The sequence below is a fragment of the Copidosoma floridanum genome, unplaced genomic scaffold (genome assembly GCF_036245765.1).
Source record: "Copidosoma floridanum isolate Cflo_tuat_1 unplaced genomic scaffold, Cflo_Japanese_pri ptg000004l, whole genome shotgun sequence".
NCBI lineage: Eukaryota > Metazoa > Arthropoda > Insecta > Hymenoptera > Encyrtidae > Copidosoma > Copidosoma floridanum.
In genome coordinates, this window is record NW_028321881.1 from 33663240 (window position 1) to 33687500 (window position 24261).

Sequence of the window (24261 nt, forward strand, 5' to 3'; positions counted from 1 at the left end):
AAACATAGAAAGTTATGTGATAACAAGCATTACTAGCAATGAATCTTAAGGTGTTTTTTCACGGGACGCTGAAAGCTGCTTTCCGTATCAAGCGAAAATGCACCTTCAGATTAACGCGTCCAACTTACTCGACGTCTTTAACACGAGTACCCTTCTTTCGATTCTTCATTCAGATGAGCGGTCCGAGTGGACGACTCTAAAGAAAGGGGAGGGGGGAGTGACGGTGAACGTGTTAATGCAAGTTTAGTAAACAAACTTGATTGAGCTTGGTAATCCACAAGTTGGATACATGATCAGTAATATTTATTGACTTTTTGAGTTGCGCATCGTGTATCTTCTTGTGGATTAACGACGTTTGTTCCTTTAATTATTTCCATAGAAATTAATCTTTGAAGTAACTTGTCATGAGTGAAGTATTAATATTATTATAGTATAAAGATTGAAAATGATCGTCATGAGGGAAAACGTGAACACCTTAGTGGTTGTGCTGAACGCAAAATAACAGAAGAGAAGAAAAAAAACGAGAGTCAGCTTCTCGCAAAAACTTGTCGTTTAAATGATTTCTTTATTCCTTCAAGTAAACCAGCGCATTTTGTTACTTTGAATAATACTTTCAAGAAGGATTTAGAGGCAGATCAGATGAAAAATGATGCTGCAATTAGGCTAAATGTGGTGAAGAATCTTGTCATATCGACTGAGCAATGCAAGGAAAAAAAAGAGATCAGTTAAAAACTGTATTCTATTTTGCAATGAGTGACTAATTAAATAAATCAATATTATGAAGTTGTAAAATATAACGGTAGATAGCGAGCTTATAGGCTTAAAGATGTGTAGCTCAAATACAAAGCCTTTTTTCATACGATGTTATGTAAATAGACACTTCAAACTTATATAAAACTTCTTGTGATTAAATATATTATGTGAAAAAAAATTAGTTTTTTAGCACGCTATAAGATTTTTGTTTGTTTACTGTAGTATATCTAAATTGTAAATCATTTTGGTGTGCGTAATAAAGCGAAGCATTGCGGAACGCGCTCCAATGACTCAGTCAGCCGTAGCGATCACCCTGCCAAAATAGCTACATCATACCTGTATTCTGATTCTCGCTGTTATAAACTTATGTTTAGTTGAACACCAGTATTTTTGTTTAAACCCATTACTATCATGATTCACTACAATGGCGATGAGGATTTAAAAAAAAAAAAAAATTAACATGTGAAGAGTATACGATTAGAAACGCAAAAAAAATGTCGGATAAAGAGCCAAATAAAGCCGGACTTACCTGAGTGTATTACACAAAAAAAAGCACAAATCGTTGAGGAACTACGTAACTGAGGTGTAGAAGTAGACGAACAGTTAACTAAAGAGGAATTAAGAAAGCAACTAGTTATATTGGTGCGCAAAGAACTTGATAAAGTAAGTGAAAAGGTTGATAAAAACAGTGATATTACAGCGAAAGAGGAAACAAATAAGGGTGAGAATAGTAAACGTGAATACAGAGACAATAAAAGTGAAAGTGATAGGGTATTGAAAGACAACGTGGGGGACTACAATAGTTTAATATTTTGTTTAAAAACAGACGACTGGAACAGTTTTATAGAAAGACTGGAAATACTATTCACGGTAAAGAAAATTAAAAATGAAAAAAAGCTGTCAATCTATTAGCTAGATTGGATGAAGAAGCATTTATGCTAGTAAAAAGTTTGTGCTCACCGGAGAAGCCAGTTACAAGAGAATACAACGAGCTGGTAAGAACCATGGAAAGTCATTTGAATTTGAAACCATCAAAGATCATGCAAAGGTGTATTTTTATTAAGCCAAACAAGGTAATACTGAAACGGTGGCGTAGTTTAAAGCAAGATTTAGAAAATTGTCACTGCACTGTAATTTTAAGGAACAAGCCATCGCGTTGCGTGATCAGTTCGTTTGCGGTATTAAAAACAATGATATCCGTATGGAGTAGTTCAAAGCAGTGGATTTAAAATTTAATAAGGCAGTTGAAGGGGCTTTAAATCGAGAAAAAGCAGTAGAAAATGCAGCGAAATCTCTACAAGTCATGGATAACAAAGTAAAACAGAAAGAAGTATATGTAATTCGAGAGCAGCAAGGTCATCTAGGAAGAAATTAAACTCTTGTACAATCAAATCAGGGACAAAATCAAGCAGCTTGCTACAGGCAAGGAAACTCGGGTATCGTAAATGTAAACAAAAGCAAGGCATCTGATACCGAGCAGAGAGAGTCAAAACCATGTTTTTGTTGTGTAAAGCTGAATCATCAAGCGAAAGACTGACCACATTGTTTTAAAACTTGTTATTACTGTATAAGAAAGAGACATTTGGAAGCAGCGTGTCGTTAGGTAAATTTCCCTGTTATGACCATAAAATTCATCATGCTTGCTTCTTTGATTTTTTTTTCTTAACTGTGAGCTTTGACAGTAGAAATTTTGGTATTCTCTGGTGCGCTATAAACTTACCACTATCATTCTAATTTTTAAATATGGTTCTTAATTGTTAAAATACTTTATTTTATAAAAAGATTATAAGACCAAAATGTACACAATTATGAGATGTTGTACCTATTGTTTCATATTATGTCCCTATTTATGAAACTTCTGAAAAAATGTAAATTTAGTCTAATATTTTAAGACAGTTCAAGTTTTTTCACTTGCATAACAATATTTTATTTAATAAAAATAATTATATAATTTATTTGTTAGCTAAAAGTATATAAATTCCTTATTAAAGTTTGTTGCCATAATGCGTACAGTTCAAAAGATAGGTTACGTACTACTTTGTCCCTACTTATGGAATTATCTAGAAAATTGGTAATTTACTGTATGTAAAATGAAATTTTTCTTATGAATTCATAAAAACACATAAAATATATAACCACCACAATTATTTTTATTAAGTAAGTTGTATGACAATACATAAATTTTCATAATTTATGAATAGGGACATTTACCTTAACAAGGCATCAGATATGAAATAATCTCTAGAGCAGGAGCCGTGTTTCACGGCGGACAACAACATGGAAGATCTTTATCAACATTACAGTTTCTACTCGATAAGTGACGAGTGTAAAGATAAGTTTGAAAATAAAGGTGATAGGATTGCGTGTACAAATAACAGTAAATATGTGGTGGCTTTAAGTTGACAGTGAATCCTTACTTAGTTACACACAAGCATCCAATTCCTAGAATCGATGATGTTTTCGAAATTTTACAAGAAGGAAAAACATTCTCACTGTTAGACTTAAAGCACGCCTATATGTAAATTCCTGTCCACGAAGACTCAATGAAATATTCAACAATTACGACACATTTAGGATCGTACAGATTTACGCGTATCACTGAAGGCATAGCATCGGGACCGAGAGAGTTTCAGGAGAAAATAGAAAATTGCAAAAGAGGTAATCCCTGGTGTCATAGCATTCTTATATAAGATTTATGTAATAGGGAGGTCAACCAAGAAATATACAAAAAATTTATTTCAAGTTTGTCAACGTTTAAAAGACTGTGGATTAAGATTAATTAAAAACAAATGTGATTTTATGAAGGAATGAATCAAAGTTTTAGGTCTTGTAATCAACAAAAACGGTTAACATAAATCAAAATAAAAAATTAAAGCGATGGTTGAAGCTCCCCGCCCGGTAAATCCAAGGAAGTTAAAGTCGTTTTTAGGATTAAGTAGTTTTTATGCGAGGTTTCTAGAAAATAGGTCCAAAAAAATGAAACCGTTGTATGATAACGTGAAAGTATAAAGATTTCAATGGAATGACAAATATAAAAAAGCTTTTGAATGAATCAAGACAGAGTTAATTTCTCCGTGGGTGCTTGCTCATTTCGATCCAAATGAAAAGTTAGTTTAAGCATGCGACGCATCGGCGTATGGCTTATCGGCGATTCCATCCCATAAATATAAAGATGGGTCAGAAAAACCGATTGCTTACGCGTCGAAGAAAATTCTGATGAAGGAACTAAATCGCGTAATATTTAAAAATAAAGTTACGAAAATTGTCCGAGGAAAAGAGAAGTTAGATGACACCGTTAATTTATTTTTATTTGACTTTCGTAACATCAAGCATTGTACCACTGGAGAAACCCTGGCCCTTTTACTGTTTAAAAGAGAGTTAAGATCAAGATTCAATTTATTGCAATCCGACGTAAGAGACACTGTTAATGATAAACAGTGTGCCCAAATAGTAGCCAACAGTAGTTATCGTAAAGTAGCATTTGACAAAGGTGATAGTATAATGGTGAATAACCATAGTATTTATGGACATAACAGAATTTAAGGCAAAGTTAACAAAAAATTATCACCTTCAACATATGCTGTCAAAATTCTGCCTAACCTAGTGTGGAAACGACATAACGATCAAATATCAAGGAAAGGCGTTCAACCGTTACGTCAATCATTGCGTATAGCCAATAAAATAGGAACTACTTTATTTAAAAGGAGGAATTGTAGTTTATCTAAATTATATATCGCTGTGGTGTGCGTAATAAGGCGAAGCATTGCGGAACGCGCTCCAGTGAGTCAGTCAGTCGTAGCGAGCGCACTGCCGAAATAGCTACATCATACCTGTATTCTGATTCTCGCTGTTATAAACTTATGTTGAGTTGAACACCGGTATTTTTATTTAAACCCATTACTAACATGATTTACTACATTTACGATACTGAGATAATGAGATTGCAGACTTAACAACATTAACTTCTATCTGTAATTTTGTCATTGTTAAATTTATTACTATAATTACAATAAATCCAGTCTAAAATAGGTTTCCGCGAATGTACGCATGATGTGGCAGTGACCTCAAAAGTTATTCTTTAAAAATTTCATGAGAATAAGGTAACTTTAAAAAATAGCATTGGGCACTAGAGCACCGCCTTAAAAGACTACACTGAAAAAAAGCAGATTCTGTGTAGCTCTCAGGCTTACCTAACCTGAAAGTAGCTGCTTGGGTTGACAAGCTACAGTAGCCGTGCAGCTAGGCTACACTGGCCGCTTTTTTTTTCAGTGTACATTGAGTCATCAGGCTGTAATATATCGTAAACTACACACTTCTTTTACGATGAATATTAAACAGTACGTGATGTGTATTGGAATTCTTCATTCATTTAAACTGAAAGCAGGTTGAAATGAAGTTAGTTCCTTACGTATGCACAACTTTTTTCTTACTTCGGGTGTTTTTTAAAGGCTGTGGTGACTTCAGTAGGAAAAAAATGGTGTTCGCAACTGAAGCACCATCCACCAGGGGCATCTTTACAAACCCTCTGGTCTGCTTTGCAGGACCCTCGGGCTACAAATTAGTCTTGGGTGCGATAGCGCTTCCGTGACAAAAACTACCATATTTTTTATACAAGTAAGAAACAATATTATCTATTTTCAATTGATTTCATCTGCTGCAATGATAAACATTAATATTGTAATAATATTCAGAAGACAATATTATTTTAGCCACGACAAATATAATACTTTAGAGATTCTTTTTTGTAAGTTTGTATAATTTCATTACATAACATGAAAAAATCTTCCGTTTTCTGTATCTTTTTGATTAAAAAATTTTTTCGTAGCACATCCTCAGGATCAGGCTCATTTTGTTCACAGTTGATCTAGTATGCTTAAAAAATGGTGAATATAAATTTTGGTCGTTGTCACACCAATGCAACTACTATATTTATATATCATACTAGTGGAGCTTTGCCCCCTCTGCGTGCTTTGCGCGCCAACCTCCATAAAACTTTTAGACTTCCTTCAAATCTCAATACTATAGAAAGTGCCTTTTTTGAATTTGAGTCAGATGAAAAAAAATTTGAAAAAGTTGTTTTATTTACTTGGGATGAGGCTCTTATGATTAAAAAAAGCATTTGAATTAATAAACAGAACGTTAAGAAATTTGTGTAATACTGAAAAATATTTTGTAAATAAATAAATTATTCCAGAAGGCGATTTCTGTCAGATTTTGCTAGTGATAAAAAACGGTAATATAAAAAATATAATTGAAGACTTTATTAAATCTTCATTTTTATGGAACTCATTTTAAGTTTTAAGACTAGAAATACATATTCGTTCTGATGATAAAGGATTTTTAAAATTTTTATTGGAAATTGGGAATGGTAAAATAAAAACTTTTAATATTTCTCAATATTTCGTATCCAATGATTTGTGTTCTCAAACATTTTCTAATATCTATAATTGTTCAATGATCAGTGTCATACTAACATCCTATAACGAGTATACCTGTTATTTGAATAATAAAATTCTTAAAAAATTAACAGGAGAAATTAAAACTTACTATCGTATAGATAACGCAACTTATAAAAGAGTTGATAAATCGGACGATAATATTCACTTAAATTTTCTGATGGAAATGTTAAATAATATTTGTGAAGGATTACCACCTCATGAACTAAATCTAAAAATTGGTACAATAGTGATATTACTTAGAAATTTAAGTGTATCAGATGGACTGTGTAATGAAACACGTGTACGAATTACGAAATTATTACAGTATAATATAGAAGGAGAAATAATAACTGGAGAAAAAATTGGAAATATAGTATCAATTCGAAGAAGAACATTATACACAGGAAATAGCTTAACATTACCTTTTATTTTATATCGTAAGCAATTTCCAATCGTTGTGGCATTCGCTATCACGATAACTTAAATTAGTAACACCTTCAAATATATCCAAAGCTTTATAAACTTGATTCGGTAAAAGTTTTGAGAATCTTTTAACCAGAGTGCAATTTTCAATACATCTTATAACTATAGTCATTGGATCCATTTGTCCTTCATCACTAGTTCCGTCTATGGAAAGCGAATAAATGTTGACTTTTCGCATCGATTTATTATTTGATTGTATACTTGCTTTCCAATATCCAAAATAAGTTCTTCATAAATTGTTGAAGAAAGATAATTCACATTACCACTTCCACAGTTTCCGTATTTCTTAATATGTTTTTTTTTTAAAGGATCATATTTCTCTAATAGTTCAATTATGCCTAAAAAATTATCATTACTTGCAGATCCTAAGATTTCATCTACTTCTTGAAAAGATCTTTCATTAAAAAATAATATCACATCGATGGCTCTAATTAATACTTTATGCCAATATTGAATTGAAGTTTTAACTTGTTTTTAAAGCTCTATATCGATTCTCCCACATTGCTGAGGAAGGCTATGAAACCGAATTAAAGCATAGACTTTTTAATGTTTCATGTTGTAAGAATCGGATATTTGTGTGCTTCCAGTCAAAAAATCCATAACAAGTAAACTGATTATCCACTCTTTCCTACACTATCAAACAGTTTGAAAAAAAAGCCAGTATAAGCGACCCGTAGTTGGTAAAAAACGCACTAAAGAACGATGAATCAATTTGCCATTCGCAGCCATTTTTTCGAACATTTTTGCACTACATTTTCTTACTTTTTGTCCATTTTTTTTTTCAATGTAAGATCATTACAACGTTGTATTCTAGCACCAAAATTTTTTAGCCAATAGTCAACAAATCTTTCAAAATTTTTAGGCCAGCTACTTAAATCTGCAGGAAAATCATATTTTTCTGCAGTTTCATCCTAAAAATACATAAGTTACTTCAAATTTTTACTATCTATTAGTTCTATTTTATGGGAAGATATAATATTAATAATAAATATTTGTTTAATAGTAGAAATACATTAACTTCTGCTTCAAGTGATTTTTTTTCTTATTATACTGTACCCTGAACAAAAATTACTTGATATTGTCTATTAAATATAAATACTAGAAAAATTCAATATAAATGATATAAATCAATGAACAAAGGGTAAGATTATTAGATCACTAACGTGGGTTATTAAAGTTAAATAATAGGCTCTTCGCTTTTACAACTTTTTTTTTTTAGTTCGGGCTTTGACAGATGTAACTAACCTTTCTAGGATATCTGAATGTAGATGTATGAATTGCCAAAGAATCTCAACGCTGTATTATATGTATAAAGAAAATAAGAAAAAAATCCCCCGTTATCTGTCCTTTTTTAAATTAAAAATCATTTCCAAGGCACACCTTCGGAACTGAGCTAATTTTTTTCGCAATGTAACCTAGTATGTGTACAACGTCGTCGAAACAAGTTTCAGTCGTTGTGATACTCTTTTTTTACGAAGTCAATGTAACTATAATAACTATGTCTCTCCCTATATTATATAGTTATTTGTGTGGGGAATTCCACATATCCCCTCGACAGATCCCTCACAGCTCCCCCTACATATAAGCTAAAACTCGACCGTTTTCACCATTAATTTGGCATTTTCTAAAATTTTTCTTAGACCCCCCACAGCCCCCCACACCATTTTGCCTCTCCCTCCACAGACCCCAACAGCCCCCACACGATTTTTCTTGTCTCCTCACGGCCCTCCCACACTAATTTTCTTACATCCCCACAATTTCTCTACTAAGTACAAACTATCCCTTTTTCCAATTTATTTACTTATTCGTAGTTTGCCAATTCATACTTTTCATCTATTTTTCCACACCGCCAAAGAGGCAAATATATGGACTTTATACATATTGATGAAATATAGAATTCAAGTTTAATCCTGTAATAATGAGCGACCAGTTTGGAGCGAAACAACCTTGAAAGGTAATATCTCTGGACAGGGTTATTGGATTGAGCCTAAATTAGGTTTCTATGGCTAATTATGCCTTGAAAATCGATTGGTACCAATAAAATTCAATTTGATGTGTAAACGGAAAAATAAAATTTTTTATTTTTTGAATTACGAGATAGAGTGAGATTATCCGTAGTTTTAATGAAAGTCCTGAACACGACTATCGATATTCAACAGTTTTTATTATGAGTAGACTTTTAGAAATAAAGTAATGAGCATTTAAATACCTTTGTAATATCTCAGCGTTTGGTTAAGTTTACGGTATACACTACCATGTAGATGTCTGACTCGTTCGTTATCACTATCACTGAAAAAATTCTATTGCCGTATTCAGCGCCATGAGTAGTGCGATAAACGTATTGTGCACATTCAGCGCACGTACTAAAAAATATACAGGGACATTCATAAGGACTTTAGGAGCTGGCAGCGTTTTGTAGATTAAAAAATTACGAATTTGATGCCATTCGTAGAATCTTTTTAAGTCAATTCGTTTTAAAATTGGACGAGATCGAAAATGGACTATTTTGTCCTATAAAGAACACTCGATCTGATTGTTGTGGCGACAAGGCGGCGACTGCTACATAGGTATAGGCTTAGTGGTGGCGTGACCTAAGTGCTTAAAATATTTTCACCGTCTGCATGTCTGCTGCGCGTGACAGCTGTTGCAATGCAGCCAGCCACATGCACTAACCTCGTTGTTCTTACAAAAAACTGATTATTTTTCTACTGCTGTCTTCGAATCTTTGAGAAGAAACTTGGTCCCTTGTTAGTTGCATGCTCAGAAAAATTTATGATGTAGAACAGTTACAATTTTCAGCAGTATTATGTTCTGTTGTTTTTTTTCCTTTTTTTTAAATGATGTTCTTTATTTATACATGATAATACACAAATTTGAGCGCTGCAATTTCAGGACATTTAAACTAACGTTAGTCTGCATTCACTGAACTGTCATAAATTGTCAAAAAATCAAACTCATTCCATCATTACAAGTTTAAAGTCCAACATTACAAGCTTAAATACAATATTTTATTCGTGATTAATATTTGTGAAAATGGATTTTTGTTTGGTGTTTTGGGACGGGCAATCAGGAGAATATAGCGTCTTACCCAGTGATCATACGAAATTTGTAAATAACAAATGTTTTGGAAAATGGGGAGAAAAATATTTTCCGATGAAAATATTGATGCGGAGCAGTAAGTGATTCTTAGTTTTCATGAATCAATAGTTTTTATAAATCAAATTTAACATAAAATATCATCGCAGAAGATGAAAAGTATCTTGATGGCCTGGAAGTTAAGAAAGACCGGTGTATTATTGATACTCAAACTAATAAAGGTAAATAACAATCAATTTAATAAATTATGTTTTAATAATATCAATTTAAGAGTTTAATAGGACTTCGCAGTAATAAATTAAAGAGGTTAAAGTCACTTCGCGGTTTTGCTTTTTTCTCCCAAAGCCAAGAGTGTCGTGTGTTTCTTCCAATTAAAATTTATTAAAATTATAATTAAAATTTATTTACATGCTCATAATGCTGCAGCATGCCCGTAATGTGTACACCGCTCAATAGGGTGTGGTGTAAGCCTCTCTTTCTCTCTCTCTCTTTTTTTTGCGACGTGCGCTCGTTGATTATGAACCGAGGCGTGCACATACTATGTATTAGTAAGTCTTGGCTCAAGCCATCTAGGAGCTCCAAGCGGGATCCCAAGTTTCTCGCGGCTGCGATGAACCGCGCGACTTTACCGTGCTGCTGGGTGATTTAAATATTGACTGGACATGCTTTGCGCCGTCTACACCGCGTATTATACTCACGAACTTTTTGTCCGAGTATTTGCTGGAGCCGCTGCCCTTCGGCCCTACACATCGTTCCTTGTTGTTGCGCTCTACGATCAACTACTTATGCGTCAGCGACTCCTCTCAAGTGTTATCCTTCAAACAAGTACACTACCCAAGCATCTCCAGGTACGACGCCTTGTTTGCGACTCTCACTTTCGCAGTTTTTGGTGGCAGCGGTACGGTCACTTTTCGCTCTTATCACAGCTTTAATAGTGAGGAGTTTAAACGTGACGTCACGAGTCGTGAGGGGCCACTGTATGTCAACCCTAATGAACTCAATAAATTTTTCGTGGGCTCGACTGCCGCACTCCCCTTGTCTGACGTGCTTCTTACTGTCCAGATTTGCTTCGGTGAGTGGTTCTTTTTCCAACATATTACTGTTTTTTCAGACCTGATCAACGCGATCTGTGCAGCACATTCTAATGCCCGTGGAGTTAATAATATTCCGCTCGCGGCTCTTCGCCGTTGCGTGCCAGCCATTTTTGCTCAACATTTTCGACTATTCCCTGCAGTCAAGGGTCTTTTTATCGCTATGAAAGCAGACAATCGTCCGTCCAATACCAAAATGCTCGTGCCCTGGCACCCACAGCGACTACAGGTCGATCATACTCTGCGTGGCATCAAAATTGCTTGAGTCTGTGGCATGGCAGCAGATTACCGGGTTCGTCGAACGGAATCATATCTTGCATGAGTTACAGTCAGGCTTTCGTAAGCGGCACAGTGCACACACTGCTCTCGTGAAGATAATGAAGGATGTGCGGTGGGCTGCGGACGTGGGTTGCGTCACGCTGCTATGTGTTTGAAGTTTCAAACATTGGAGCCCAACGAAAATCCAAAAAAGAATTTTTTTTTTTTTTTTTAAACCTAATAAACCAACAGCAAGAGGTGTATAATACCGTAAAAAAAAATCAACGCCTAACCAGTTTAAACATAATTATTAACAATCAGTGTAACATACGTATAAAATGAACATTGAGCACTAAACCTCTCAGTGATACGTGGTGAAAAAAATCTTACATAAATATTTCTGCATACCTATGGTTGTAAAAATAAATAAAGTACTTTACAGGCTTTGAAAACATAACCTCAAATAGTAATAAACTCCTGAAATTAAAAAAAAAGTCGGAAAACAGACGTTTTTATGCTACCTACGTCCATTAGGGGCTGCGATGATTGTAAAACGTATAAATATTCTTAAAAGGTACTAAAAGTAATTGCTCTGATTTCTTTCAAAATCAGGATACCTAACCTCACCGTGCAAAATGTCAATAAATTCAAGAAAATAGCCTTTTTTCTGCCATTTTCGGTCATAGTCAGCCATGAGGGGCCCACACAGGGTCTGAATGACTTTTATTATTGTCTTTGTATCCCATTTACTACTAACAGTCATTTTTAGCTCTCGGAAACATAACCTCGTTTAGTTATGTGATCTGAATGTCAGAAAAAATTCGAAAAAAAGACGTTGTTACGCTACCTACGTCCATTAGGGGCTGCGATAATTGTAAAACGTATAAATATTTTAATAAGGTACTCAAAATAGTTGCTCTGATTTTTTTCTAAATTAGGAAACCTAACCTCACCGTGCAAAATGTCAAGAAATTCAAGAAAAAAGCCTTTTTTCTGCCATTTTCGGTCACATTCAGCCATTAGAAGCCCATACAGGGTCTGTTTGATTTTTATTACTGTTTTTGTATTACGTTTGGTACTAACAGTCATTTTTAGCTGTTGGAAACATAACCCCGTTTAGTTATGTAATCTAAATGTTAGACAAAATTCGAAAAAAAGACTTTTTTTCGCTACCTACGTCCATTAGGGGCTGCAATATATGTAAAGAGTACGGATATCCTCACAAGGTACTGAAACTAATGGCCCTGATTTTTTCAGAATCAGGAAACCTAACCTTACTGTGCAAAATGTCAAGAAATTCAAGAAAGAAGCCTTTTTTCTGCCATTTCCGGTCATATTCAGCCATTAGAAGCCCATACAGGGTCTGAATGGTTTTTATTACTGTCTTTGTATCCTATTTCGTACTAACAGTCATTTTTAGCTCTCGAAAACATAACCTTGTTTAGTTATGTGATCTGAATGTTAGAAAAAATTCGAAAAAAAGACGTTTTTACGCTACCTACGTCCATTAGGGGCTGCGATGATTGTAAAACGTATAAATATTTTCATAAGGTACTTGAAATAGTTGCCCTGATTTTTTCGAGAATTAGGAAACTTAACCTCACCGTGCAAAATGTCAAGAAATTCAAGAAAACAGCCTTTTTTCTGCCATTCTTGGTCATAGTCAGCCATTAGGGGCTCGTACAGAGTCTGAATGATTTTTATTACTGTCTTTGTATCACATTTGGTACTAACAGTCATTTTTATCACTCGAAAACATAACTCCGTTTAGTTATGTGCTCTAAATGTTAGACAAAATTCGAAAAAAAGACGTTTTTTCGCTACCTACAACCATTAGGGGCTGCAATAAATGTGAAAAGTACGGATATCTTTACAAGGTACTAAAACTAGTGGCCCTGATTTTTTCAGAATCAGAAAACCTAACCTCACTGTGCAAAATGTCAAGAAATTCAAGAAAGAAGCCATTTTTCCGCCATTTTCGGTCATATTCAGCCATTAGAAGCCCATACAGGGTCTGAATAATTTTTATTACTGTCTTTGTATCATATTTGGTACTTTAATTTATTTTTAGCTCTCGGAAACATAACCTCGTTTAGTTATGTGATCTGAATGTCAAAAAAAATTCGAAAAAAAGACGTTTTTACGCTACCTACGTCCATTAGGGGCTGCGATGATTGTAAAACGTATAAATATTCTTATAAGGTACTAAAAGTAATTGCTCTGATTTCTTTCAAAATCAGGATACCTAACCTCACCGTGCAAAATGTCAAGAAATTCAAGAAAGAAGCCTTTTTTCCGCCATTTTCGGTCATATTCAGCCATTAGAAGCCCATACAGGGTCTGAATGGTTTTTATTACTGTCTTTGTATCACATTTGGTACTAACAGTCATTTTTATCACTCGGAAACATAACTCCGTTTAGTTATGTGCTCTAAATGTTAGACAAAATTCGAAAAAAAGACGTTTTTTCGCTACCTACGTCCATTAGGGGCTGCAATAAATGTAAAAAGTACGGATATCTTCACAAGGTACTGAAACTAGTGGCTCTGATTTTTTCAGAATCAGGAAACCTAACCTCACTGTGCAAAATGTCAAGAAATTCAAGAGAGAAGCCTTTTTTCCGCCATTTTCGGTCATATTCAGCCATTAGAAGCCCATACAGGGTCTGAATGACTTTTATTATTGTCTTTGTATCCCATTTACTACTAACAGTCATTTTTAGCTCTCGAAAACATAACCTCGTTTAGTTATGTGCTCTAAATGTTAGACAAAATTCGAAAAAAAGACGTTTTTTCGCTACCTACGTCCATTAGGGGCTGCGATGATTGTAAAACGTATAAATATTTTTATAAGGTACTCAAAATAGTTGCTCTGATTTTTTTCAAAATTAAGAAAACCTAACCTCACCGTGCAAAATGTCAAGAAATTCAAGAAAAAAGCCTTTTTTCTGCCATTTTCGGTCACATTCAGCCATTAGAAGCCCATTTAGGGTCTGAATGATTTTTATTACTGTTTTTGTATTACGTTTGGTACTAACAGTCATTTTTAGCTGTTGGAAACATAACCCCGTTTAGTTATGTGATATAAATGTTAGACAAAATTCGAAAAAAAGACTTTTTTTCGCTACCTACGTCCATTAGGGGCTGCAATAAATGTAAAAAGTACGGATATCTTCACAAGGTACTGAAACTAGTGGCCCTGATTTTTTCAGAATCAGGAAACATAACCTCACTGTGCAAAATGTCAAGAAATTCAAGAAAGAAGCCTTTTTTCCGCCATTTTCGGTCATATTCAGCCATTAGAAGCCCATACAGGGTCTGAATGGTTTTTATTACTGTCTTTGTATTCTATTTTGTACTAACAGTCATTTTTAGCTCTTGAAAACATAACCTCGTTTAGTTATGTGATCTGAATGTTAGAAAAAATTCGAAAAAAAGACGTTTTTACGCTACCTACGTCCATTAGGGGCTGCGATGATTGTAAAACGTATAAATATTTTCATAAGGTACTTAAAATAGTTGCCCTGATTTTTTCGAGAATTAGGAAACTTAACCTCACCGTGCAAAATGTCAAGAAATTCAAGAAAACAGCCTTTTTTCTGCCATTCTTGGTCATAGTCAGCCATTAGGGGCTCGTACAGAGTCTGAATGATTTTTATTACGGTCTTTGTATCACATTTGGTACTAACAGTTATTTTTATCACTCGAAAACATAACTTCGTTTAGTTATGTGCTCTAAATGTTAGACAAAATTCGAAAAAAAGACGTTTTTTCGCTACCTACGTCCATTAGGGGCTGCAATAAATGTGAAAAGTACGGATATCTTTACAAGGTACTAAAACTAGTGGCCCTGATTTTTTCAGAATCAGGAAACCTAACCTCACTGTGCAAAATGTCAAGAAATTTAAGAAAGAAGCCTTTTTTCCGCCATTTTCGGTCATATTCAGCCATTAGAAGCCCATACAGGGTCTGAATAATTTTTATTACTGTCTTTGTATCACATTTGGTACCTAAATTTATTTTTAGCTCTCGGAAACATAACTTCGTTTAGTTATGTGATCTGAATGTCAGAAAAAATTCGAAAAAAAGACGTTTTTTCGCTACCTACGTCCATTAGGGGCTGCAATAAATGTGAAAAGTACGGATATCTTTACAAGGTACTAAAACTAGTGGCCCTGATTTTTTCAGAATCAGGAAACCTAACCTCACTGTGCAAAATGTCAAGAAATTCAAGAAAAAAGCCTTTTTTCTGCCATTTTCGGTCACATTCAGCCATTAGAAGTCCATACAGGGTCTGAATAATTTTTATTACTGTCTTTGTATCACATTTGGTACTTAAATTTATTTTTAGCTTTCGGAAACATAACCCCGTTTAGTTATGTGATCTTAATGTTCGAAAAAATTCGAAAGCATGACGTTTTTACGCTACCTAGGTCCATTAGGGGCTGCGATGATTGTAAAACGTATCAATATTTTTATAAGATACTCAAAATAGTTGCTCTGATTTTTTTTAAAATTAGGAATTCTTACCTCACCGTGCAAAATGTCAAGAAATTCAAGAAAAAAGCCTTTTTTCTGTTATTTTCGGTCACATTTAGCCATTAGAAGCCCATACAGGGTCTGAATGATTTTTATTACTGTCTTTGTATTACGTTTGGTACTAACAGTCATTTTTGTTTCTCGGAAACATAACCTTGTTTGGTTATGTATCCTTTATAATAAAAAATGGTGAAAAAAACGTGTTTTAGTTACTTTTGTACATTAGGGGCTGCAACCAATTTAAAACATGAGGTATATTTTTAAAAGGCACTTTAGCGTATAACTTGTTCTATGAATGAGTTAACCGATCGTTGTTTTATAATGTGGTGGTATTTTTATGAAGTTTTTCTAGTTTTAGTATTTTATAAATCATGAATAAAATGATTCGTTAAGGCCTGAATAGTTTTTTTTTGTGGCTTTTGCGTTTTACCTTCTTTATTTAGGAATATTACATTTACAGAACTTTGAACTTTTCTTGTTTGATACTTGCCAATGAGGCTAAGCGTAATAATGTAGCTTTTGTCTGCTACAGTTACGCTTTAATAATACTTATACAGTTATGCATTCTTATAATGATTATTAATTTTAAATACATTATTCCGTCGTCGTATTAAAAGTTAAATTAAATGAGACATCTTTTTACAGTGTTTAAATTTCCTCTTTGCGTTTTACGGGCTTGAGACCGTCGTATTAACAATACGGCTGCATTAAAAATTTGTTATAGTATTTCTATTTTGATTCACAATCGATGTTGAACATGCGCAATTTTTATTTCTTTTTTTATGCTTTTTTGCTTTTGTTTTTTAATCAATATTGATTATATCAATAAAGCTTACAGTTGTTACACGTCACGCGGTTTTTTTTAAATTTATATGGAGCTACAGATCTTCAAAGCTTTTTCTACTATTTTATTAAATTTTTAGATGGATGATACGTGTTTATCTTTATTTTTATTTGTATTACAAGCATTTTTACATAGTTTGCATATTTTGAAAAAACACGCAAATTTCATCCTTCTTTTTCAACATTTATTTTTATTTCAGATTGTTACTTTATTAATAATTTTGAGAGCATTCATATCACATGCATTGTTTTTTAGTCAGTTGTACATTTTTTTTGAGTACGTTCTTCATTCATTGTTACTATTTTTTTCATAATTTTTTGAGGCATGCATATTCAACATATGTTGCATTTTTTCACACATTGATGCTCTTACGAAGATGCATACAATACATGTCTGTGAGGAACAAATATAATAAAAAGTTTATCATACACTTTTACCTCATGCAAATAAAGTAAACAATTATTTTCTTACCCTTAATATTCGAATGATTATGCGTACCCAGAGAAAAAACGTTAGTGCAATTTTTTTTGTGGGACAGCAGAATCTGGCTTATTAGGTTGTCGTCGTGCAAATGTGTTCATGCATGTTAAAATGTATTCTCATGGCTTAATTTATAAGTAAGAGTTAGTGCATTTATTTGAATACTAGATGTAAGTTAGTCTATTTTATTTTGGAACATTTAATTACTTTAAGTCTCCTATTTCTACAATTCGTATTAATTTGCTAGTCATTATCCGTGCACGATACAATCATGTTCTTTTATATCAGTTGGTATTAAGCATTCTTTGAAATACACAATTTTTTTCTGCATGCAAAATCGATATTTAGTAATTTCACTATCCTTTCGTACGCCAGTTGATGCTAGCTACTGTTTAATTTAACTTGTATAAAATTATTACGTATGTCAAAGTGGTTCATATCATACTTTACTTCTGCGTTTATACCCCAAGCATATGTCATACATCATAGGAAATTTGTTTAATGCTCATTCCTTTTTTTTATTAAATATGCATGCATACACATTGTCTCACTCGTCAATTTCGACTTTTTTAATATTTTTGAAGATTTCTATATTTTTATTACGATTATTTTAATATGGCACTGAACCCAGAAACATTTTTTGCTGATATTTGCCGATTTAGGTGTAATTGTGTCATGACAATTTTTTCATTAATATGTCTATTCATCAGCAAGTTCATTACGTTGGCAAAGTCTACAAATAAGTTTCTTTGCAGTTTGTTCAACGTTTTTTGTATCATTTGATAATACTACTTTTTTTTAATTACATGTTTGCGATTTTTAATACTGCTTGTGACTACATTCTCTTTATCATCGGTTGCTCCATCGATTTTCTTTAAGCAGGACTTATGACAATATCTATCACAGATTTCACATTGCACTTTGTTCGATACCGTCTCAGAAAAGCATACCAAGCATCTCTTTTCCATATTTATCGATTTCAACAGTAATGTACGCGCAACTTCTAATCGGTAACTATTGACATTAAAGTTGCGTGGGAAAGATGCATTGAATCCCACATGATAAATATATAAAAGCACAAAAACTCCGCAGTTATACACATCTCCATCTTGTAGAGTGGGCCTGGTGGGTAGTTCTACAAATGTTAAGTCCTTTTCCTGCAATGTTTTGAAAGAGGAATTGGTAAATTTTATAAATCTATCAAGACATTCACGTACTCTGTCCTTGTCAGCGCCGTTTCCATAAAGATCAAAATGCATTATCGTTCCATCTTCAGTGTTCAGTATAACAAGCTGCCAGTGGTTATGAATTAGATATGGCATAAATATCCGTTTCTTCAAAGGAAATTGGAATTTATTAACGTGCCAAATATTACAGTGTCTTGCATAAGCGTGTTCTCCTAATATATACGATGTACTATCTGTTGATATGTATGTTACATCCTGCCATTCGTCAACATGAACTGCTGCATATGCGTCCAGAACTACTTCAGAAAGCCACGAAGTTACTTTTAAAGTTGTTAACTGTTTAGCGGATAATTCACAAGTTTTGGACGTAGGTAGCGTAAAAATGTCGTTCTTTCGAATTTTTTCTAACATTGAGATCACATATCAAAACGGGGTTATGTTTCCGAGAGATAAAAATGACTGTTAGTACCAAATGTGATACAAAGACAGTAATAAAAATCATTCAGACTCTGTACGAGCCCCTAATGGCTGACTATGACCAAAAATGGCAGAAAAAAGGCTATTTTCTTGAATTTCTTGACATTTTGCACGGTTAGGTTAGGTTTCCTAATTCTCGAAAAAATCAGGGCAACTATTTTGAGTACCTTATAAAAATATTTATACGTTTTATAATCATTGCAGCCCCTAATGGACGTAGGTAGCGTAAAAACGTCTTTTTTTCGAATTTTTTCTAACATTCAGATCACATAACTAAACGGGGTTATGTTTCCGAGAGCTAAAAATGACTGTTAGTACCAAATGGGATACAAAGACAATAATAAAAGTCATTCAGACCCTGTGTGGGCCCCTAATGGCTGACTATGACCGAAAATGGCAGAAAAAAGGCTATTTTCTTGAATTCCTTGACATTTTGCACGGTGAGGTTAGGTTTCCTGATTCTGAAAGAAATCAGAGCAATTACTTCTAGTACCTTATAAGAATATTTATACGTTTACAATCATCGCAGCCCCTAATGGACGTAGGTAGCATAAAAACATCTGTTTTCCGACTTTTTTTTAATTTCAAGAGTTTATTACTATTTGAGGTTGTGTTTTCAAAGCCTGTAAAGCACATTATTCATTTTTTACAACCAAAGGTATGCAGAAATATTTATGTCGGATTTTTTTCACCACGTATCACTGAGAGGTATAGTGCTTAATGTTCGTTTTATGCGTATGTTACTCTGATTGTTAATAATTATGTTTAAACTGGTTAGATGTTGATTTTTTTCTTTTTTTACAGTATTATACACCTTTTGCTGTTGGTCTATTAGGTTATTTAAGACAAAAAAAAAAAAATTTTTTTGGATTTTCGTTGGGCTCCAACGCTTGAAACTTCAAACACATACGCTGCTTGTGGCGGTCGACTTCTTGCGAGCATCCGACACGATGGATATTGGCCACCTTTGCCGCAAGCTGGGACGCATGGGCTTTGCCCGAGAGATCGCAAACGGTCGTCACGCCAATGGGCGAGCGATCATCCTCGCTCCCTAGAGTGTCCGGCGTCCCGCAGGGCAGTCTCCTTTGCCCGTTGCTCTTCTTGCTGTATATCAACAACGTGCCAGATGTGCTGCGGCACTGTAAGGTCGTGTTTTATGCTGATGACCTGACCATGTACTGATCCGGCGCCTTCGATGGTGCCCACCTTACTGTTGACCGTGTAAACGAAGATCTTGCACGTCTTGTCGTTTGGGCGGGAGCAAACGGCCTGTATGTTAATGCGGACAAAATCTACGCGATCTGGTTCGAAGTGCGTAATTTTAAGAGCCACTTGCGTAAGGCCTCCCCCTTTGCGTCTTTTTGGGAGACCAGCTCCTGATGTATTGTGGCTCTGTGAGGATACTGGGTGTTGAACTTGACGGGACTCGCAAGCGTAAAACTGCACTCTCGAGCCTGCAAAGGTGCGGAGACTCCATCCCGTGCGATACTCGATTGCTTCTTGTCAAAGCATTAATTTTTCCCTACCTAGAGTACTGCATTGGGCTATTCTTTGACATATCAGCCGTGCTAGTAAATCTTAATAAATCTCTCAGCGAGGCTACATACCCAGCGCTCTGGAAACGAGCGTTAATCACGTCACTGCCCAAAATTAGGACCCCGGCGTCTCCTTCAGTCACTAGACTGATCTCTAAACTGTGTGAAGTTTCGAAGATAGCGGAGCGGTTGGTGCATCGGCAGTTTATGGGCTTTATGGAGACCAATGAGCTCTTTGATCAGCATCAAGCAGGTTTTCGTGTAAAATATATTTATACATTACAATCAGAGCAATCGTAGAGGACTGTATAAAAAAAAATTGTTGTTCCAAATAAATGGACTCATAAAGATTAAATGAATCACTTCAAATTGGCTGGTTTTAATTTTAAAGTTAACAACTGTGATTTAATTGATAATATGATAATAATAATTGGTTATCAGAAGGAAAAAATTTCAGTACCTAGTCCGTACTTGAGCCTGAAGTAAGAGTGAAATCTTGGGACTAAAATCATTCTTGACTATGAATGTTATAAATTTAATAATTTTAATTTCACGAAAGAATGGAAAATATCAATTTATTCAGTAACACAATAAATATGTATTTCCTTTTAACACACTAAAATAACATTCCATACTCATTTAGTACATGGTAACAAATACAACTTTCTTATTATTATATAAATTGCGTTTGAATAATGTATACAAAAAGTTACTCTTTAATCTTGTATGTAACAGTTAAAGGGTTTTGAAGTAATTATATGGCAATGAAGAAAAGTTCAGAAGATATTCTTTTGTTTCTTGTAAGTGGTTCACCTTTTTTGTTTATACGGAAAACAAAATTATGTTAAGTGTTTAAATTTAGTGATGCGATAATTTTTTAATAGTGACAAAGGTGTATTTTTTCGTAGAACGTACAAGACTGCAAAAAAAAAAGATATCTGACACACCTTGCATCATATACATTTTAGTTAGTTACTTTAGTCTTTAGTAACTTTATCACAATCTAAGGTAGACAATACTGCACGCGTAGTGTCTCAAGTTACTCCGACGTCCTCTTACGATTTTTCATAAGCTTAAATGAGGTTTATTTATTTTATCACGTATAATTTGTGTCCAGATTTTTTTTCCTACTTGGGCCTTTTTGACCTTGTTCTGTGTCCTCTGTAGAAAAAATAGGATCCTTCACACGAGCGCGATCCAACCGGGGCTACCCTACAGACCCTCGGCCCCTGCTTCGCAGGTCCATTGGGCTGCAAAATAACCCCAGTGGGATAGCACTCATCCGACAAAAACTACTATTAACACTATCTCTTAAATAATATTAAATTACGCCACTAGAGCGCAAAGTGTAATTTTGCGCCCTAGGGCCCAAAGTAGTCGAAGGGCGGAAAAAATGCACAATGGCGCAAAGGCTTACGCTTGAGTTGCGTATATTATTTTTCCTTCCTCGGGCGTTTTTAACCTTGTGCTGTGCCCTCAGTAAGAAAAATAAGATCCGTCACGTAAGCATGATCCAAGCGGGGCTACCCTACAGAAAACAGCTGCAAAATAGTCCTGGTGGGATGGCACTTACCCGACGAAAACTACTATTTTCTACCACCTAAAGGTGCAAAGTGAGTTCAACATTCACCATCCGCATGTGTGCAGTGACTAAGGCCGTGTTCAGATAGAGTGGAACAAAGCTATTATTTCAAAAGATTCTTTTACAACATAGCCTCAAAAAAATTTTAAAAACGGCTATATTTTGAAAGGAAAGCGTGATCGGTCAAACATAATAATTTTTACGGGTTCCCCGAAGGGGAGAGGAATACAAGGTGCACAAATATAATTAGAATAAGAATTAACTTTATTAATTTAAGCCTTGTGGTAAACCACGTCTGGCTTTCAGTGATAAATTCAAAAAAAAAAAAAAAAAAGGATAGAGAGGTAAGTTAATACAATAACGATTACTTTATTACTTTGGGCCCTCACTTTGCGCCCGAGAGGTAGAAATAGGGTAGCCCCAGTTACATCGCGCTTATGTGACGGATCCTTCTTTTCCTACCGAAAGTACAGTACAAGGTCAAAAACGCCCGAAGTAGTAAATAGTAGACTGTGTGCTGTGCCCAGCACAAGGTCAAAAACGCCAAAGGTAGAAAAAAACTTTTTTTTTGTTTTTTCACGAAACACTGGCTGCGGTAGTATCATTATTTAAATATATGGGCTTTGGCACTCAGGAAATTTTGTTAACTCTATAGAATATAAAAATAAAATAAATTAAATATTGTATAGCTAATGAAAATGATGATGCAGCATCGAGTTTACCTCAGGATCCCGACATACAGGAAGACCATAGAAATATTCAGGCTCAAAATTCAAATCAAGACCATCATTTAGTAGCACCATTTAATTACTCTAGAATCAAATCCCTTGTGTCAAGGACTAAGTTGACATCGATTGTTCAAAAAAACAAAAAAAAGGGGACGTTAATGGCTCGGCGTCTTATGGTGGAATTTGTTGGAAAAGAAACTCTAAAAACCATGGCACCTACCGAAAAAATAAAAACAAACAAAATTCCTACAGATATCTATGATGATGTACTAGGTAAGATTGCTATTATTTATTGTAGTTAAGTATACTGCCTTGCATTCGTAATTAGTAAGAATAAATTTCAAGATTTGATTGTTACACGGAGAGCTGCTCTATAATTCTGACGGCATTATAACTAATAAAATAAACTACACTAATCTACATTTCTCCTAACTACCTTTTGTTTTTGCACAGCTGCACCCTTCACCACCTGTGTGAGGATTACTACTAAGATCACTTCTTCATTTGCTATCAAATAACTCATATGCTCAGAGTCATGTCCGTGCATTAAAAAATAACATTTAATAATTCATAAGACAATTATTTTCTGTTTCTTTTGAACAACATTATAATAAATTATTTTTATGTTATCTATAAAATTTTTTTAGAATTCGTTAACCAAGAAGTGGATGAAGGTTGTCAGGTTTCGGAAGAAGATTACCGCCGAGCTATGACTCTGCTGTGCAACTCTTTGAAAAATAAATGATTATGTTAGATATATGTTGAAATTATAAATTTATAGTCAAAATGATTGTTTAAATAAAAATCTTATATTACTTAAATAAAAAATGTTTGTTGTTTGAAATAAAAGTAATTTCTTTTTTATCGCAAAATTTTTATTCGTTGCAACAAAGTTAATCTAGTCTTGAAATTATCCACATAAAGTATCAATTTAGTCTCAAAAAAGTCTTGAATAAGTATCGATTTAGTCTCGAAAAGTCTTGAAAAAGTATCAATTTAGTCTCAAAAAAGACTTAAGAAAGTAACAATTGAGTCTCAAAAAAATATCAATTAGATCTAAAAAAAAGTCCTAAATTCGTCACAAAAAAGTCGCAAAAAAGTCTTGAAAAAGTATCATTTGAATCTCAAATTTTTCTCAAAAAAGTAAAAATTTTGTCTCAAAAAAGTAGCAATTTAGTCTCAAATTCGTCGCAAAAAAGTCTCAAAAAAGTATCATTTTAGTCTCAAATTCGTCGCAGCAAAGTCTCAAAATAGTATCATTTTGATCTCGAATTTGTCTCTAAATTATCAATTTTGTATAAAAAAAGTCTCATATTTGTCGCAAATAAGTATTAATTTATTCTCAAAAAAGTCTCAAGAAAGTTTCAAATTCGTCGCAAAAACTCTGAAAAAAGTATCACTTTCGTCTCAAAAAAGTCTCAAAGAAGTATCAATTTAGTCTCAAAAAAGTCTTTTAAAAAATATCATTTTAGTTTTATATTTGTCTCTTATTGTCATTATCATTATCATTAAAATCATTATTATCATTATAGTCATCGTTATTATAACTATCATAATCATTATCATTATTATAATCATCATCATCATCATCATCATCATCATCATTTTCATCATCATCATCATCCTAAGCATCATTATTTTCATCATCATAATCATCGTTATCATAATAATTATAACTATCGTCATTATTATTATTATTATCATCATTATCATCATCATTATCATAATCATTATCATCGTTATAATAATAATCATGATCGACTTTTTAAAA